We start from the raw sequence: 21,370 nt of genomic DNA, 5'->3' as shown, positions 1-21,370 counted from the left end.
GTTGTTTAGGGTTGTTTTAACCTCTAAATAACCAAGAAGCGGTGATCTTCATTTAAAAGCAACAAAATCAACAAAACGAATGTACCGTTTTTTTTCTATTATGTCAAAGACAACAAAAATGACAACCTCATATAGCATGTCTATGAATTCAGTAAGTGCTCCCAGATTTTCGAAAAAAAATAATTTGTAGCCAACTGAAGAAAATCAGCGTACTTGTATTGCAGCGGAAGCATTCAATGAGGCGATTCAGCAAAATATTGGACATTCATGTGCTAACTGCGCAAATAAATTTCCCCGAAGGTTACGGTAATTTTAGTAATGAAGCAGCCGCTGTGAAATTTCAAGAGTTTTAACAATTTTTGAGCTACCTGATAAACAAGCAATTGCTCATTATAATAATGTGCGTCTTTTTTGTGCCCACAGTACTTCATTTGACCCTCGGCCCATATGCCACTAAGTTGAAGGGCACTAACGAAAGGGATCCGCTGACTGAATTAAACTAATGCAATTTTTACAAACTTTTTATATTGGTTTTTAGCCTATTTTTATTCGAATGTCAGAAGTCATACAGAAAAATACATCCGTTTGTTTTGGATACAAGTTCACACAGTTTCAACAATAATCCGCGAATAATCGACCAGTTTCAAGACATAAAGAAATCAGTGACTTACAAGAAAAACATGTGCTTCTGAATTTTTTTGATCGCCTCAGTTATATCTTGATATTATACCATTACTAATCAGTATAATTTTGATTGAAATGTTTTGCACGCACATAAGATTCCTGGGCCCTACCGTCGCATAACCTTGAAAGGTTATGGGCCCAGGAAATTAAAATCCCTACGATTAGTAATCAAAAAGGGCAAAAGTAACGCGCATTTTTGATCTTTTGCCTGCGCCATTTTTTTTTGAATCTGAAAAGCACAAATTTTTTGTCAGAAATTCTGCCAACATATATTCAAAGATATTCTGCCAACATTGTATTCTGCAGTATTCAAAGTATTGAAAGTCGATCTTGAAACTACAACTTGAAGGTATCGAAGATATCGAAGATATTCATTGGTTGATATATGTCAATTTTTTTGTAACTGACAAAAGTTTTTTTTTTAACAGACAATATTTAGAAACAGAAAAACGAGAAGATATTCTACAAACAACAATGCAAATCTGATATCACGCCGCCAGTATATACACAGTATTTGTTGTATTCACAGAATATATTGCAAGTTGAAGTTGGGAAAATGAAGATCTTTTTTTTGTATTGAAATTTTTTTAATATAAACAAACAATTGTCAGAAGAATAATGACAACTTCTCATCTCGGATACACGCAATTCTTGAAGTATTCATGCAGCAAGTTTTTGTTTAATATTGACAGGTTTTGCAGTAATCTAACAGTTTCTTTAATACACAGCAAATAATTTTGTAATGAAAGTAGTGTTTGTCTTTTCTGGCTAAAACCCACACAATTTAAGAAGATTTTTCAAATTTTTGGATTTTTGATTCCGATGTACAACATTCAAGCGAAATTTGTTTTTCGGAACATGTTCTAACTGTTGCATTTTTCATTTGAAATATTAACATAACATTGGAAGTCATACATTGGAAGTTTCTTTACACAGTGCGATACATAAAAATGTGTGATCAGTCGTGCAGAAGTAAAGGTGTTTATTTCTCTGGAAAAGAGGAGGACATTGCTTATTTTCAGGATCAATTTGAAGCAAAGATGTTTAACATGAAACTTTTGCGAGTTTTGAAAGGGCAATGTGATGAAACTGAGTTTGATAAAAAAAATTGAAACCTAATGCTTCCGAGGAAGCTAAACTTAGAAATAAACAGCAAGCTCGGGAAAAATTTGATGAGTTAAAGATGCGTGTTTGGTGTGAGATCATACAATCACTCGGCAAACGGTCTGCAATGTTTTTGAGACCTTACAAAGAGGATGGTCCAAAGGCTTGGGCCGTAATGTGTGATAGATATAAAAGTTGTGAACGGCCTCGTCTACAGCAACTGATTGAAAAATTGACTATTTTGAAAATGGTAATAATTGAAAGTGTCATTGATTATATCACACGGGCTGAAGAGTTGCATGGTAATTTAAGAGAGGTTGATGAACAACTCAGTGAGCCTATGCTTATTTCCATTATTTTGAAAGTTCTCACAGAGGATTTTGATAATTTTGTAACAATATGCAAATTCAGTAAGGACGAACAAAACCTGCATAGCATTAAAAGAGATTTAGTGAATTTTGAATATGACAAAAGACAACGTAGCAATGATGAGCGTCAGGAGTCTACCTTTTTTGGCAGTAATAGACAGAAACCAAAATTGAATTGTCATTTTTGTGGGAAAATGGGTCATAAGGAAGCGTTTTGTTTTGCAAATCATTCTAACAAAAGAAATGTGAAATGTCATAACTGTGGTAATTCAGGTCACGTCGCAAAAGATTGCCGCAAACCAAAACAAAACAAAAAGTACTGTTCTTTTTGCAAAATGAACAACCATGACCGCAGCAAATTTCGTAAACTTAAAAATGGTACCAGTAACAATGAATCAGCTATTTTACTTCGTGAAATGAACTCAGCTGATGAAAAAGGTTTTTGCGTTTTTGCAAGTAGTGATAAAAATGTTTTAGCTACGAATGAAGTTGATATAATAATTGATTCAGGTTGTACAAATTACATGTTGAAATATCGCGAACTGTTTGCTACATAAGGTGAAAGTTTTTCGGGATCTGTTGGTTGTGCAAACAATTCTGAATCCGAAATTAAAGGTAAGGGTAGGCCTGAATTTTATGTGTGTGAGGATAGTGGAAAGAGAGCAGAAATAACGCTGTCAGAAGTTCTTTTTGTTCCCGACTACGGGATGAACTTAATTTCAATAGTGACAAGAGATGGCACCGTTTTTCCACTGATGCAAGAGAACAATCTATTCCGATGGAGTGCCAAGTTTATTGATTATGAGACTCAAGAAAAGGATTTTTGCAACGAGCAATGCTTAGCTTCTTCAAACTTGAAACTTTGGCATGACAGATTAGGTCATAATATTTTTCAGGATTTGATAAATTTTCAAAACCATGTTGATGGAATGCAGATTGACAAAAGTGATAGCAGTGAATTGAAGTGTGACACTTGTGTATTAAACAAAGCAAAACGTAAAGCGGTTCCAAAAGATAGTGTTGATAGAGCAAACAATGTGCTTGATATTGTTCATGTTGATATTTTAGGATCTTTATCAGTTGACAATCATAGATATGCAACTTCATTTGTTTGCAGTTTTTCCAGATATTCGAAAGTTTACTTTATGAAATTTCGCGACGAATGCCTCCAGTATTTTCAACAGTTTTGCGCAGATTTAGGTACACCTCAAACACTTGTAGGTGACGGCGCAAAAGAGTTTTCCTCTACTCAGTTTTCCAGGTTTTGTCGTGAAAATAAGGTGAGACTTGAAAATTCAGCACCTTATACGCCGGAGGAAAATGGCAAAGTAGAGAGAAAATGGGGGACTACTACCGGCATGACAAGATGTTTGTTAGAAAACGCAGGATTGGGAAAAGAATACTGGACCTATGCAATGAACTACGCTTTTTACAGTTTTCACGCATCAGTTTAATACAGTGAACTACTGTTTTCACTCAGCAATTGGAGAAACACCTTACGAAAAAATGTATGGACCCAAACCAAACGTTTCTTTTGTAAAGGTTTTTGGTTGTAAGGCCTTTAGCTATATCGAAAAACAGTTGCGGGGAAAACTTGACCATCGTGCTCAAGAAGGTGTTTTTCTGGGATTTTCAAATAATAGCAAAACGTTTATTATAGGAAATCCAGTCGAACAAGGAAATTATAAGATTACAAAAACTCGCAATGCAAAATTCCACAAGGATGTAATGTTTTGTAAAGCCAAAAACCACCGCAATCAACATTCGTCTTTGGAAGGTCCGCCAGTAGCAAATATTAATTTTGGTGATGTTAATGAGACAGAATTTTGCAATGAACCTGTTGCAATCTTAAACGAGGAGACAGTAGAGAATCAATTATCACCTCTTCGCAGATCTGCTCGACTTAACCAGAATACTAATTATGAGTTCTCTGCAGAAGTGGAGGAAATCTTAAAATGTAATGCTGAACTGCCTCAAAATACTACTGAAGCCTTGAAAAACGAAAACTGGCGAGACGCAATGCAACAAGAGTATAATTCGTTAATTAAAAACCAAGTTTGGGAGTTAGTTCCTCTTCCAGAAAATGTGAAAGCATTTGGTAGCAAATGGAATTTTGCTAACAAATATGATAGTGATGGTAATGTCACTAAACACAAAGCACGTTTTGTGGCAAAAGGTTATAGTCAACAACAAGGTATTGACTATAAAGACACATACTCACCAACTACTAGACTGAGTACCTTACGTATTATACTTCAAATAGTGGCAAATTTAGGTGGTATTCACAGACAAATGGACATCAAGACAGCGTACTTGATTGCACCAATTGAGGAAAATGTTTACGGTTTGAAACAGTTGGGAAGAAATTGGTTCCTTACTCTTAAAGGACAATTAGAAACCATAGGTTTTGAAGCATGCATACATGATCCTTGTTTATTCATCAAAAATGGAATAACACTTTGGCAATGATTTGCGTTTGGGTAGACGATATTATTTTCTATTGTCCAGAAACTGATTTTTACCAATGGTTTGAGGGAAAGATGTCATACAAATTCATTATTAGTGAATGTTCTGATCTCAAATGGTTTTTGGGAATGAAATTTGAGGTTTCCGATGGGATAATTGAAATTAGTCAGGAAACATTCATTGATAACCTTCTGATAAAATTTGGAATGAGCGACTGCAAAAGTGTATCGACACCTCTTGTAGAAAAACAAAAGTTCACTAAATTTGCACAGACTGATAAACCTGATATTGATAATACAACTTATCGCAGTCTGGTTGGGAGCCTTAATCTTTTAGCACTATCAACACGACCCGATCTTTCACAAGCGGCGCATGCTTTAGGTTCTTTTCTTGAAGTTCCAAAAATGGAGCATTGGATTGCAGCTAAACATGTACTAAGATATTTAAAAGGCACGAAACATCTAAATCTAACTTTCAGGAAAGCGACATCGGTGGATGACAATTTGGCTGGTTATAGCGACTCTGACTGGGCTGGGAACATTGACAATCGTAAAAGTACAATAGGCTTTTGTTTTAATATGTGTAAAAATTCTGGCTCAATTAGTTGGGCAAGTAAAATCCAAAATAGTATTGCTACATCTTCAGCAGAGGCTAAAGTTTACGCATGTGTTTCAGCTGCTCAAGAATTGGTATACTTGAAGGGTATTTTAGCTGAACTCAAACATCATGTACCAAGCCGGCCTAGTTTGTTTGTTGATAATCAAGCCTGTATCGCACTAAGTAATCAAACTTCTCACCATAGTAATACTAAGCATTTTGCAATCAAAGAACATTACCTTAGGGATTTGTGCGAGGAAGGTGAACTGAATTTTAGAGTATGTTCCTACAGACAAACAACCAGCTGACATACTAACAAAAAGTCTCGGTAAAATTAAAACCGAGAAATTCCGGCAACATCTTCTTGGTAGCTGAAGACATAAAGGTGACATCCGAAAGGCGGGGGTTTTAGCCTAATTGTATTCGCATGTCAGAAGTCATACAGAAAAATACATCCGTTTGTTCTGCAAAATATTGGACCTTCACGTGGTAACTGCGCAAAAAATTTCCCTGAAGGTAACTGTATTTTTAGTTATGTAGCAGCCGCTGTGAAATTTCGAGAGTTTTAACAATTTTTGAGTTACCTGAAAAAGCAATTGCTCTTTATAGTAATTGGCGCCCTTTAGTTTTGTGCCCTGAGTACTTCATTCGACCCTCAAGGCCTATATGCCTCTAAGTTGGAGGAAACTAACGAAAGGGATCCGCTGACTGAATTAAACTAATGCAATAGCAATATTTTATATGCACTTTTTATATTGGTCAATGATGACTCGTGAAACCTTTGAATAGTAATAGATCAACTGGATCATTTGAACGTCAGGATATTTGATATCTGCCTGAAATTATTTCTATTTTGAATAGGTTTCTCTTAAATGTCGGCAAAATGTTACGTTTTTCAGCTCTAGTTGCCAAAGGGAATTTAGTATCTAACATTTTTTGAGCTTTAAAAAAAGTTTGGAGAAAATGTAAAACTGTGAAGTAGCACTAATATCAACTTTGCAAGTTTGCCGTTTTCGTCTATCAAAAATAATAATAATTAAAATAGGATATTGTTGGTTTTTATCAATGCTAATCAGCCGACTCAAAATTCGAGGGTTATCATGCAAGAGGCTTCTAAAACAATTGGAAGATTGTAAAGAATTATCCCAAAATCTTGCGAGAGTTTTACACGATAACAGTTTGTTTGCAAGAGTCTTGCATGATAAACATTTTCTTGCAATGTCATGCTAGATAGCCCTTGAAGTTGGACAAAGATAGCAAAAAATCTCTCATAAAAATGGGTATTTGGCTTCTAAGCAAGAGAGAGTCGGCAATCATTATTTAAAATCAACAAATTTGACAAAACGAACAAATCTGTTTTTCTATTTTCTCGAAGACAACGAAAGCAAAAATTTCCCGCAGCAAGTCTATCACTTCAACAAGGTCTCCTCTCATAGTGTCGATTATATTTTATTCACTCCTCAGTTATCATTTAAAAAGATGGTTTGTGCGTCCTGAGCTGCAAAAAGCCCCCTAAAGGGGGGCACTAAAGAAGGAAACCCATTCATTGAATTAAACTAAAGCAATTTTTACAGCGTTTTTCTTTTGATTACTTGCGAAACTATTGAAAAATAATAGATTAATTTAAAAATTGAGTGAAACTAGTCCATTACTCAGCGAAACTTAAATTTTGCCCGTATAAATTTACTGGAATCTGTCACTTTTTTAACGATAGCTGTTAATATTATAATATATTTTAATATTATAATAATAATAATATATTATAACATAAAAATTATATTATAATAATGTGTGACTTAGATACAACAGAAATGAAGTTTAATTTGTAAATGGTTGCATTAAAAACTCTCGCATTGCTAGTTGCGGATTAAACAGACAGATTTGAAGTTAGCATGTATAATTAAAATAGGGCCGTACAAAATGAGAGAAATTTCGAAATCTGATTTGAGATTGATTGACTGTTGTAATTTTTCCCACAAAAACCTCAAAGTGGTGCATTTAGGGTATACTCTAAGGTTAACGGCATAATGTGATGCCGGAAAAGTATTATCTTTTAATTGCTTGTTTTCATCATCCCCGAAACTCTGTATTCAAAATGTATCTCAGACTATCTGTCATCATTATATTTCATTTATTCACTAATAGAAATGAGTTTTCTATGTTAACCCTGATGGTGAGTCTGACGAAAGATCTGAGGCCAGGAACCAAACCTCGCTTGGTTCATCATCATCACGGCTTGTGAGTTTGATTTGAGTTTAAAATTGAACACAAGGAAATACGCTAAGATCGAGCTAGATTCTGTTCATTTTCCATTTTTGAGAAATAAGGTTGATCAGAAGTAAAAATGTGACAACAAATTGTGAAATTAAAATAAGGTGAAACAGATTTTTTTTGAGACAAATGACTTTTGGAATACTGAATTTGAGTTTTACCGATTGCGTAATAAAAATAGGAGCGCAGTGCAACAGTAAAAGGCCACACTGAACATTTTCAAATTCGACAGGTTCAGAAACCTATAAAGCTGCACTGAAGTAATTGAAGACAATTGACAGTTTTAAAAAATTGAAGAAAATGCTTACTAACGTTGTTATCAACCTAACTATAAATAAGACTAATACACTAGCGTGCAGACATCCAGGGACATAACCTGTTTTCTTGTGTTCATTTACTCATTATCGCAAATTTTTGCATTTGAATTTTGTAATAAAATAGGCTTGAGCATCTATTATGGGTATGACTGTTTGACAATGACTGTTTCCGAATAAAGCTAAAAATTACAAAGTCGAACGAGGGGCCTAGTAACAAAACTTAGCGCTAGTGAAAATGGCAGACGTACCAAAATATGAAAAGTTTACTGCTGGCCAATCACAATTGAGAAATTAGGAATATTGTTTTCTGATTGGCTGATTGTTCAACAAATTGTCTATGTTTTAAAATAGGATCTGCGTGTTAACGCAAATTTGCTCAGAAATCGCGATAAGCCGAAATAGAATGCTTTTTTGGGGGAAATTGGTATCACGTTCGGTTGTGAGAGATTCATATCAAGTCCCACGGGCCGCTGAGGAATAGTCATTGCCCGCCAGGCATGGCCAGATGCGGTAAAAATTATAATCTAGCATTAGGCTATGTTCAATTTAGGCTAATTGAACGCATAAAGGTACAGTGTTTTAAATTTCTCATCCAATCACATTCGTTGAAATTTTTACATTTTAGAATGTCTATTTGTTAAGACGTCACCAAAACTTTCATACTAGCTATTCTGATGCTTACATATAACATTTATTGAGTGATGCAAAGTAAGGCCATAATCAATTAAAAAAATGCTCATGAACGCTCTAAATGTTTTGAATAAGTTAATCTATTTCTGAATAAGACATGAGGGGTTAATCTGTTTCTTGAAAAAAATGAAAAATTTATCATGATTTAAATATTTTGTCAATAACGGTGAACTAAAAATATATAATGATAGTTGCCCTGCTGTATAAGTCTTTAAACATTTAGGATAATTAGTCATGTTTTTGGTTATGTCTTTAATTAAAAACATAGAAGATTCTAATCAAAAATTGCAAATTTTTTTAAGTTTCAACTCAGAAAAAAAATTGATTGAGAAAGCGATTGAGAGAAATGTGATTATTTTTGCGTTGTTTCTAAATCGTAGCTTAGAAGTGAATTTTATGAACCATTCACAGATAAAAAAAGTTATGTGAACATAGTCGAATTTTGTGACCAAGTTTTTGATTTTTTAAAATTTAAGAGGAAAATCAGTGATTCTTAAGTAGTTAAGTACAGAACAACTTTAGCGAGCAGCGATTGCCTTGAGCATTTGTTTTGATTTAATAATTAAGAATGTACCACTGGTGTAAATTTGAAAATTATATTTGTCTCATTTATTTTTCTTTTAGGTAACGTTTGTTTATAAAGAAAGTTTAAGCAAGATAAAAAAATGGTCCCTCTTTCGATGATTTTCTACTACAACCTTCTCTATTCTACTAGTGAATATCTCGACCAAAAATATTATGCCAATTTCAATCGCGTTTTTCGCAACAATTTGAAATACAAATGACATTTTACTAGTACCGATCGTTGGGTTTTAAGGTAGTTGAAAAAAACCGACTTCTAAATGATTTTGCGGAAAATTACACAAAAACTTGAATGGCACAATTTGAAGTTTTTGTGCGATTTTGCGGATAAATTTCAAATTGCACAAAACTTCCATGCACAAAAATTTCAATTGTACAAAAACTTCAATGCGAAAATTGCACAAAAACTTCAAAATTGCACAAAAACTTCAAAAACCGAAAAATGGCATATAGCAAAAAGGTCTTGGCTCAATTTTGTTTCGCTTCCTTCAAAAAACGTCTCTGTGCACTACTGACCGAAAATAACATTGCCACCCAATAGTAATCACTCAACAGAACTGGAATGCGAATTAAAACGGTGATCTTACAAACAACAAACAAATATGTTTGCTATTATCCGTGGATCTTGTGTGGTTATCTTGTACACTAAAAATAAACATAACTTAAAAAAGGTCGGATCTTTTGAAGCTGTACCCCACCACCTTTGCTTATTGGGTGCATGTTAATTGCAAACCCCAATAAGACGTATCTTATTATTGTATAATGAATTACTATGTCATGACACGTGATACGAAATAATGAAAACTTTCACATTTTTTGGCTGCAAAAACTTTCACAATTTTTGGCTACACTGATCCACGCATTTAATGTTACCAAAACCCGGACACCTTACGGGAACCAACTTGCTCAGAGACAAATAGCTGTCTTTTGTTAGAATATCGATCAAACTATGGTCTTAAACTTAGTGAGAATTAGAAAGAAAGTTTGACTTACCAAATTAGAAAGACAAGCAATATGACTTCGATCAAAGAAATTATATAAATGAATCGTCAAGAAATGGTGCTTAGAATCAATATTCGGTTCAAATTGGTGAATCTAGATAACTATTATTAGAGTTAGATTAATTACTGTGAAATCATCCCAGCATGTATTAAATGATGATGATATCTCCGGAAGTGTGAATGAATTCTTAGAAAAATGCAAATGCATTCCACTTATGGTTCCCTTTGCGACTGATTTGCAGAAGCAAACCATATTGGGTAACCTTTGCGACCCCCACTATAAATCACGGTGCTAAGATTAGTTTTGTATCTTGACTTTTTCACACTGATAATGGGTATATATACAGCTGATTTTTGAGTCTTTTTTCATCCCCAAATTCAAATCACCATCTTGATCTAATAATCAGATCTCTCCTGTAAATCTCAAAATTTTACTGTAAAAAATCATTTTGTTATTCTCTCATTTTTTGAAAAATTAATTCTTTTACTTAGTTGAAAACGCATTTTATTCCGCTTGCGAAAGTCCATAACCCAACAAGTTATGGGCCCAGCAATTTTCTAAGTCATAAAATTAATTTCCAAAACAAAACTAATTTGTTGTTGACAGTCATAATCTTTTTCTGCTTAGTACCTTTTCTTTTCACAACTGTTTTGTCTGTTCAAACTCCAATGGATCAACAGACAGTGAAGCTGCTGACCTATACAGGAAAGGCACAGGACTTCCCAACCTGGAGCTCAAGATTTGTGGCAATGATGCAGACGAAGGGACTCTACAAATCACTACTGGGGACAAAGGAGCAACCCAATGAGCCTGCGCCACTGGCCAATGGGGCAATCAATGATGAGAAGAAGAACCGCAAGGTGCTGAAGGATGCATATGAGAAGGAAGTTGCAGACATCAAGGAGAAACGGAACAATGTGTGGTGCCATCTGGCACTGACTCTAGATGGAACAACCCTCATGCTGATGAGACATGATTGTGTGGGAGATGATGGCACTGGAGATGGAGCAAAGGCTTGGAAGCTTTTGCAAGAGAGATTTCAGAGTGTGGAGACGCCGACAGTGGTGACTTTAGTGGCACAGCTTGCTCGACTGCAGCTCGAGGATTCTGAGGATTTGGACAGCTTCTTCATCAGAGGACAGGAGTTGCTCACAAGGCTACAAGAAGCAGGGGAAGCAGTCTCAGAGACCCTCTTCAACGCCTTGGCCTCAATGGTCTGCCAATGAGGTATGAAAGCTTTGTTATACAGGAAAGCTTCAACCCGGCAACCCGGCAACTTCACAGAGTTGAGGAAAAGGCTGCAGAACTTTCATGAGAGCACGGTGCAGAGACACAAGGGACAAAGTGGTTCAGTGGCACTGGCAGTGAAGCGTGACTTCAAGAAGGGACCCAAGAAAGGAAACTGCTTTGTGTGTGGGATCCCTGGACCCTTTGCCAAGGACTGCAGGAAGAAGGAGACAGCACAATGCAGCAAGTGTTGTGAGAAGGGTCACCTAGACAGGGCATGCAAAAGACAAAGAGATGGAGGCAAACATGAGTCGGTGGCAATGGGTCCAACATTGGCTACACCAGACGAGGAATGCTGGGCAGCTCTTACCCAGTGGAAGACAGCAGGCATGCTAGTGGACAGTGGTTGTACAGATCACATAGTGACGAACATCGATGCGTTCCTGGACTTTGTGCCCAATCAATCAGTGGTCAGAAATCCCAACGGAGAGGCTTCCTGAGTGGTGGGCAGAGGCTGTGTGAGGATCAGCATACCCTCAAACAAAGGGGAATTCCAATGCGAACTCAAAAATTTTCAGTGTGTGCCGGACTATTCTTCAAACCTCCTATCAGTCTCATGATGCACGGAGTGGGGACATAGCTTCACTTTCGAGAGAGGAAACAGCTGCATGAAACTCCAGAAGGGAACTCGGATAGAACTAATACAAGAAAACAAATTGTTTTACTTACCCTGCAGCGTTCTAGAATTCAAGATGAGTTCCAACAGCGTGAAACTTGACAGTGCAAGGAAGTAACACAGACGATTGGGTCATTTGAATCAAGCGGATGTGGCCAGGAATGCACCAGAGACAGCGGGGGAACTCGATGATGTATGCAATGTGTGTGCATTGGCCAAGATCACAAAGACTCCAGTACCAAGAGTGGCAGAGACCCAAGCAGAAGAGAAGCTGGAGAGGGTGTTCACAGACGTGGTGGGACCTTTCAGAGTAGAGTCACTGTCAGGGTTCCGGTTCTGCATAGTGTTTGCAGACCAGTACACGAAGTTTGTGTTTGTGGAATTGCTTAAGGCAAAGAGTGAAGCATTGGCCAGCCTGAAGAAATTCGTTCTCAGTGTGGGGACGCCCAAGAAGCTGAGGCAAGACAATGCGAAGGAGTTTCTGTCAGAGCAGTTCAAGACGTACTGCTTAGATGCAGGCATTCTACAGGAGAAGACCATACCCGAGAAGCCACAACAGAATGGGTTAGCTGAGAGGTGCAACAGGACACCGCTGGAGATGGCAAGATGTTTGCTCATTGACTCAGGACTTCCCAAGATGATGTGGGGAGCAGCAATTCTTCACGCAGCACTGATCAAAAACTTGATTGTGCGACGAGGAGAAGAAAAATGCCCAGCAGAGCTGATGAGAGGTATAAAACCTAAGCTTCCAATTAGTAAATTATCTATTTTTGGTTGCACAGTCTTCATGAGGAAGAGGGACAGAGAAGTCAGCAAACTTGAACCCAAGGCACTGGAAGGAAAGTTTGTGGGTTAAACTGAAGGAGAAAACGGATACCTGGTGTACATACCCAACACACGCAAGGTGATGGCAGTTCGAGATGTGATCATCAAGGAGTCTGAAGTGGGCTCAATCCCTGACAACAAAGAAACGGCTGACCTACTAGATGATGGGTCGGAACTGGGAATCTGGCACCCTGATGATGGTAATCAAGACGATGACAACAGAGAACGACAGGACACATCTACTGCAATAAAGGAGGAGTGGCATAACGCAGGGAGCGTGAATACTCAAGAAACAACACTGAGATAAGAGGCCTCGGATGTTGAAGAAACAGCACTAGATGAAGGATCTTTTGCAACAAGAGGGAGTCACAGAGACTCAGAGTTACTGGAAGACAGTGACACAGAAGACTTCTCACAGTTAGAGACAGTTGGCTTCAATGAAGATGCACTGGAACACGCGGACAGAGCAGAGCCCAGACGGACACGAGCAAGGAATGTTCCGCAATTTTTTGGAGAAGTCAGGACCCATCATGCTGTGACTGAGACAACTATGTGGAACCCAAAACAGTCTACGAAGCCAAGTAAGGTGACGATTGGGACCAGTGGCACCGGGCAATGAAGGACGAGGTCAAGGCACTCCAAGACAACGAGACTTCGAACCTAGTGGGACCACCCACAGACAGGGACGTCATACCGGACAAATGGGTCTACAAAGTGAAATTGGGACCCAGTGGTCAAGTAGAAAAATATAAAGCGCGCTATGTGGCGAAAGGCTTCAAACAAGTTGAAGGACTGGACTACTTTGAGACTTTTGCGCCTACCTGCAAGCCAGAGACATTCAGGATTCTACTTCAGCTATCAGCGAAGCAGGGCCATGTGATGCACCAATTTGATGTCGAGACTGCTTTCCTGCACTCACCAGTCGAGGAAGAAGTGTTTCTGGAACAGCCAGAGGAGTTTGTAAAACGCAGATCAGATGGGGAGAAGTTAGTGTGTCGACTAAATAAATCAATTTATGGTTTGAAACAGGCTGCTAACAACTGGTACAAAGAACTGGCAAACTTCCTACTGAGACAGGGGTTCACCAGAAGCAGGAACGATCACTGCTTGTTCGCAGGATCAGAGGCAGAGGATCACACCTTCATCCTGGTCTGGGTTGACGACATAATAGTAGCATCAAGAAGTATGACAGTGGTCTCTGATGTCAAGAAGGCACTAGAAGCAACCTTTCACATGGAAGAGAGAGGGAGACTACACTGGTTTCTGGGTCTAAGAATCACACGGGAAGAGGGAAAAGTCACAGTCGACCAAGAACGCTACATAGAAACAATGCTTGAGCGGTTTCAAATGGATCAATGAAAACCCTCAAGAACTCCAGCTGATTTGAATTTGAAACTTCAGACAGCACAGAACGGAGACGAAGAAGTGGACCAGAGGATCTACAGAAGCTTGGTTGGATCACTTCTGTATCTGGCCAAACAGACGAGGCCAGACATCATGTTCACAGTCAAAATTCTGTCCAGGCTCATGAATGCACCTACCAATCAACACTGGATGTGCGGAAAACGACTTCTGCGATATCTTCAAGGTTCAAAAGGTTTAAAACTTACTTACACAAAAGTGATGCAGACTGGTCTGGAGACGTGAACGACAGAAAATCAACAACGGTCTATTACTTCAAGCTGAACGGACGTGGCGCAGCACTCAGCTGGGGTGTCAAGAAGCAGGCCACAGTTGCTCTTTCTTCATCAGAAGCAGAATATCAGGGCATGGCAGCAGCAGTTCAGGAAGCACTCTACCTGAAACAACTTCTAGAGGATTTTGGCATCCAACAGAAACGTCCAATAGCAATTGGATAAGACAACCAAAGTTGTATCAGACTCTGCCAAAACCCAGTCATGCACAAAAGGAGCAAGCACATCGAAACAAAGTTTCACTTCATCCGGGACAAGACGGAGGATGGGACTATTTCAATTCATTACGTACCTACAGACAAAATGGCAGAGGACATCTTCACAATGTCCTTACCCGTTTCGAAAGTGAAAACATTCAGAGCAGTTTTGATGGGAACAGACTCTACGCAATCAGCTCAAGTCTGAGTGGGGGTGTTAGAATATCGATCAAACTATTGTCTTAAACTTAGTGAGAATTAGACAGAAAGTTTGACTTACCAGATTAGAAAGACAAGCAATATGACTTCGATCAAAGAAAATATATAAATGAATCGTCAAGAATTGGTGCTTAGAATCAATATTCGGTTCATATTGGTGGATCTAGATAACTATTATTAGAGTTAGATTGATTGATGTGAAATTTTCCCAGCATGTATTAAATGATGATGATATCTCCGGAAGTGTGAATGAATTCTTAGAAAAGTGCAAATGCATTCCATTTATGGTTCCCTTTGCGACTGATTTGCAGAAGCAAACCATATTGGGTAACCTTTGCGACCCCCACTATAAATCACGGTGCTAAGATTAGTTTTGTATCTTGACTTTTTCACATTGATAATGGGTATACAGCTGATTTTTGAGTCTTTTTTCATCCCCAAATTCAAATCACCATCTTGATCTAATAATCAGATCTCTCCTGTAAATCTCTAAATTCTACTGTAAAATATCATTTTGTTATTCTCTCATTTTTTGAGAAATTAATTCTTTTGCTTAGTTAAAAACGCTTTTTATTCCGCTTGCGAAAGTCCATAACCCAACATCTCTAGAATGCATACCTATGACCACATCTGCTTTCACGCGACCCGGAACCATTGCTCGCATGTAGCATGCACGCGCGTCCAGATAGAGCCCTGACATGGACAAACTACCCTATAGACCAGGTCTGTAACCCAGACTTCCAGCTTGACTGCATATTCTGATGCGCACATGACTGGAATTAGGCCCAGAAGTGGCGTCTTAGGAAATTTTTTTATTTAGGTGTACAATTAACATGGAGGCGTTCATACAAAAGCTGATGAAGGTGTTTACATGAATTAATTGATATGAAGGAGTTCAACCTACCGCTTAACTTTGTAGTAAAACAGCGACAATAAAACAGATAAGTTTGAATTGGAGCAGTTGGCCTAAATGGAGCAATTGGCCTAAATTGAATGAGCATTCTGAATGCTTAACTAGAGTAGAAGCAGTTCTGTACGGCAAGAAAGAACCAAACTAAGAGCTTAATTTAGCTGCTCTTAAAATTTAATTAAACCTAGACTTTAGTTTGTAATTACGACACGAATTGTGCAAAATTTTCTCGGATATTTTCTTGAATGTTGAACATTGTTTACTGAGTATAAACAGAACTTCAACAAAGACAGCAAACAGTGATGCTTGAGTCCCGTTCAACAAAATCTTTGAAGTCATAAAAATTTCCATAAACTTTTAACTTAAAAATTCTCTTTGGAGGGAAAAATTTGACCCCAAGAGTTGAACAAAAAAATTAAACTGTTACTGGACTAAGCTGTCAACATTTTTGAGCTATCAAAAATAGGAGCTAATTTTCAATCACTAAAATTTTTCGCTTAGAGACATTCTCAGTCACTGTTTCTGAAAAATAACAACTGTACGCAGAATAGCAAATTATGTTGCTTGAAACAACTTCTTGTCGAAATTTAATTTCTTGGAACTTGGAGCGAAGCCAACCTTGGAACGAAGTTTGTCAATACGTGGACAATTTTGAATCTCTCGAGTAAATGTACCCGGTTTTGTTACTATTTTCTGCGACCATTTCTTAAGATTGGTTTATAATCGTGTGTGAAATCTGGTTACAGTGAGCTAATTTAGCTCTAATGTTTATATAATGTTCAATATATCCGAAAACAATTTCCACGACTAGTAACTCATTTTTACAATCAATACCTTACAATTAAGATAGTGTCAATTAGCTCAAACTGCAAAGCTTAATTAGCGATTAATTTAAGAAATATCCCTCTCAATACTATTAATTGATTAGGAAAACGTTTAGCAGTTTGGCCGTTTCCCATGTCACTGTTTACAAAAACATTTAAGTTGCTTAGAAATGGGTAATTTTTTTAATCGTGGAAAAAGTACGAAGCCTTGCCACTTGTTTCCACAAAGTGCCGAAAGTTAAATGTTTGCATTATCGAACATTGATTGATTTTTGCGATGGTTCAATTTTTGCATCTTCTCAATTCACTATAATGAAAAGTTATAAAATTTTGTAAAAACTGCTACCACTTATGAAAAGAGATTTTTAAAAATCAATAAATTTTTTTAATGAATCTTTGAAGCAAAAATTGACCACATTAACTTCAAGTATCTGATCTGAATGAGTTGAATTGCAATTTAACGCGTAGAAAATTTTTCAATTCAATTTTATTGCTTCATTGCCTTCAAATCAAAGTTGGAAGCTGTGGAATTTGACAAACATTGCGGTGATTTTAACTTTCTATTTTCTAATTTTCTATAAGATTGAAAAGTTTACTAGTAATAAAATGTATTTTCACGGTATTCTCATGGTTATATCGGAAACTAAAACTCTTGACTCGAACCCGTACTCACCACCAAACCAATATTAGTACTGGGCAAGGTTAATGGCAAGTCTAGGTATCAGTACTGATTTCGAGTTAAGATCATAACACTTTATAGACTTGTCAGTTTTGTGCAAGTATTGAACACGATTTGGCAAGTCTCAATCCAATTCTCGGCCAAGCCTTGGCAAGTCTTAATCCATGGCTTGGCTGAAACTTGGCAAGTTTGAATTCAAGTCTTGATCAAGACTTGGCAAGTCTTAACCGAAGTCTTGTACAAGACGCGGCAAGTCTAAATCCAAGTCTTGGCTGTAAAAAAAATAGCCAAAAAACGTCAAAAATGGCCGAAAAAACGTCAAAAATAACCGAAAAAAGATTTAAAAAATAGACTGGAGTGGCAACGTTACTTAGGAAACATATTAAGCTAAGTCATAATAAAAATGAGCTTTCTACATACCACTCAAAAAAGTTATGTGAAAACGAACATCAATCAAACTCGAATTTTTTGGGGGCATCGAACGTAAAATCCAAAACATATATATAAGACGTCCTTTTTTAACGACTATGTCAAGAAAAAAAGCCCAATGAGCAATCTATCCAGCGACATTATCAATTACTGATTATAACTCATACTATAACTCTACTACACTATATGTATAATTATAACCCACTGGTTGTAACCATGAATCCCGGACTCGTTGGAATTGAGGCATTGGAAAAGTTCACGATTTTTGAGTTGATTAATCTTCTTGGCAATTTTGGGTCTCTCTAGGGTTTCGAACCAATATTGGTTCTATTGGGACTGCATTTCGTACTACAGGCCATCATCGATTCATCAAAGCAAACCTCACTGCGTTCCCCCTTTTGCCACGGCTTGGTAAAGTTGGTCTTTGGAAATTCTGAATACTTCAAAATTCAGTGGTTTTTGTATTTTTTGGGTCTAACTCGGCTGAGAACTTGTCGATAAACGGCCTAGAACGGCCTATATCTATTTGAAATGACCTATTGTGACCTCCCGGGGTCCCATAGTACTGTTTGGTGTCATTTCGTACTAGCGTGGTATCAAATTTTGAAACCTTGGAAAGTGGGTGTAAATAAACCTCGAAATCGTGGCACACTACGAAAGCTTTCGAAATCCGAAATTTTCAATCAAAAAATTTTGAAATTTAATTTTGACTTGGGAATCAACTGGGAAGTGTTAACCAAGTCTTGACCAAGACTTACCCAGTACTGAAAACCGATATTAGACCTGCATTTCGACTTGCCTAGTACTGATTTAGACTTCGAGTTTGGCACGAGGAACTAATTTCACTACAAAAATGTGTTGTCTTATTTCTATATACAATCTTTTGCAATAAACACAAATGACTATCGTGGTAGATCATTTCCAATTTATCTCACAAAGATGGTGTCTCCATTGCTATGTGAGGTGCTTTCACCCTCTCTTCTAGTTAAGAAGCATACATAATTAAATGGAAAGCTATATTTTCCCAGTCCCTGAAACATTTTTACTTCACTGGCAAAATTGACCGAGCAAAGAGTATTACTAAAAGACTGAATTTAGCAATAGTTTTTGTTATTTCCTTTTAATTTTTGATAAACGGAAGCTGTGGAACTTTCAAGTACGTCTGACCTTCCGATCTTTGCGGCGTAGTGACATTAACACCTGAAGAAAATTTTATTTGCGCTGTAATAAGCTAATAATTGTTAAGATCGGACTACAACCACATCAAATTCAATAGCAAATTAAACATTCAACTCGATAAGTTTCAAGTTATCCCGGGTGGAAATTTTTTACAAAAATTATGTAAGAAATGCGCCGACAAGCGGTGAAAAAAAAATTTTCAGCGGATAAATCTTATATAAAATTATATACATCTTATAAATCTTAAATAAACTTGAAGAGGTATTTTAAACTTGAGTGTTATTAACTATTATATTACACTCCAATTTTGAAATACCATCTAAATAGTAAAAATGAGGGCCAATATGAAGAGAGCTCAGAACGGTTTGACAAATTTTGTCGAATCAAGTGATATAACCTGTTTATAAATATGGCAACAGTAATTATAAGAATTGAGAGGAAGCTGGAATTAATCTCAAGTTGAACAAGGGAAGCAAAATTATGGGCCGATTAGAGGTACTTAACAACATTCAGACAGGCACAAGTGACTGAAAAAATTTGGGAAAAAGAACCACTACAAAAATTATACCTACTTAATCGATGGAGATTAAAAACGCTTAAGGAATGAAGCTAGAATGAAATAAGACTGGTATGCGAGAATTAATTTTGCTTAATATCTGGGAACTGGAATGCAGTGAATTGTAAATCTGAGATTTGGTTAAAATACAAACAACAAACAAATATTTTTATGAACAAAATAAATAAATATGGCACCTCTGTCTGTTTTGGAGGAAAATTTGACTATAATTGTGGTCTGACTTGTATGTCCCAAATAATCAAAGACAAATCAGACATTAAAAAATTACATTTGATGATTGAAGAGAGGTGAATTTCCTGTTCATTTTGGCCAGTTTTGAATGGTTTCGTCAAAAAGAAAATATTGAAAGTTAGTGAAAGTTAGCACAAGTGAAGTAATAAATATGCTCGGTTAAAACCACTTGCGTACCGTTTAATTAACTTATAAGGAACGCATTTGATGAACAATTTTTTTTCGGAAAATGAAAGTTTTAAATTGACAAAATACTTCGTTAGATAAGTCATGATCGATATCAGCTCTAAGTTTAGTTGATTTTCGGAAAGTTTTATTACGATCAGGTTTGTACCCACAAATTATCATGGTACCCACACAATTGAGTCTTTTCCTTTTGTTTGTTCCCATGAACCCACGCAAAAGTCCTCAAACTTTCGTCTTCGGCAACCCATACAATGGGGTTGTAAAAAGAATGAGGACTGTCCACACTCATTGCGTGACAAACGAATTCTCGCACAGCAAAAACCGGACAACTCTAAATTGGGTGATCCAATACTTTGAATTAACCATTATTGAGCTGAGGTTGTTCTTGCATGAATGAGACTCATAACAGGGGATTTCTACTGATCAGAATTTTAGCTGAAACTCTCATTATGGTTGCCGAAACATCTTGAGATAACTGATTGAAGACAATTGATAAACCAGCCGGCTGAAATTCTTGCTTATCGGCAAGCAAGGCTATGCGTTTCGAACTGTTTCGAACCAACTCTGAGAAAGGCCTGAAAGATTCAAACGCCCTTGGTACAAACTAGATATCATCTGGACTTCATAGTGTTCATACTTCTTTTCTTCAGCATTTGACAAAGCAAAGTCAAACCTCATTGCCGTATCTGCAATTAGACTGAGCTGCAGTGGGGAAGTTGTGGTTACATCTAACGCAGCTGTTTGTCCTCTTCACAAGCTGGGCAAAAACATGTCTTCTGGCCGTAAGTTGTTCTCCAGAATAAATATTCTCTGTTCGCAAACGGATGCTCAGTTTGCAGTCAAGCCAGCAGCAAATATTCTATCAATCACTCAATCTTGCCACAAACTCATATTCCACAGATCAAGACATTTTAATGTGTAATCATGTTCTCACTCAGCTTGTCCAGTGTTCCGTTTCGACAAAACGGACATTTTGGTTCCTCAGTAACACCAATCCGGTTTTTCAATGCGGCTCTGAATTCAATTGGCTGAAGGTGAATGCCCAGACTAGGGAAAGGAGGTGCTGAAAGTCAAATACTTGTTTGAGTCAACAATAGTGAAAGCAAACGAGCCTTTTCCTATTTCAAATCTGATTCACAAGAATGTGGGACAAAGCAGCATAGTTAAGTGTCAACTGAATCTTTTGATGTCTTTAATGAGTAATTCCAGATTGTTCATTTCTTCTACTGTTTGTTTGGAGATTTGGTTTTCTGCATTTTTCGCCCCGGTTATTCGTTCTGATAAAGCGTCTGACTGCAATACCGACCCATCATGCGCCGCTTTTGACTGGTCAACTGCAAGTCTAATTTCAACGTCAGATTCGCTTATTGGTTGACAAGCCTGAGTCCAAAAGTTGTCAGTTATAACGGTGACTAACGTATTCTCAAAACATATTC

General features: G+C 37.1%; 1 protein-coding gene across 1 annotated transcript in view; it reads right to left on the bottom strand.

Moving 5' to 3' along the window:
- LOC142336461 (lumican-like) overlaps positions 1 to 15,559 on the bottom strand; it is a 46,357-nt gene extending 30,798 nt beyond the window's left edge. Inside the window, exon 1 of the mRNA XM_075385315.1 lies at positions 15,538 to 15,559. The gene's annotated coding sequence lies outside the window, so the exon portion shown is untranslated. The remainder of the gene's footprint in view (positions 1 to 15,537) is intronic.
- Between the last annotated feature and the right edge of the window lie 5,811 nt (positions 15,560 to 21,370).

Source organism: Convolutriloba macropyga, chromosome 3 (assembly GCF_964194025.1).
Source record: "Convolutriloba macropyga chromosome 3, txConMacr16.3, whole genome shotgun sequence".
NCBI classification, from domain to species: domain Eukaryota; kingdom Metazoa; phylum Xenacoelomorpha; order Acoela; family Convolutidae; genus Convolutriloba; species Convolutriloba macropyga.
This window is presented reverse-complemented; position numbering and strand designations above follow the sequence as displayed.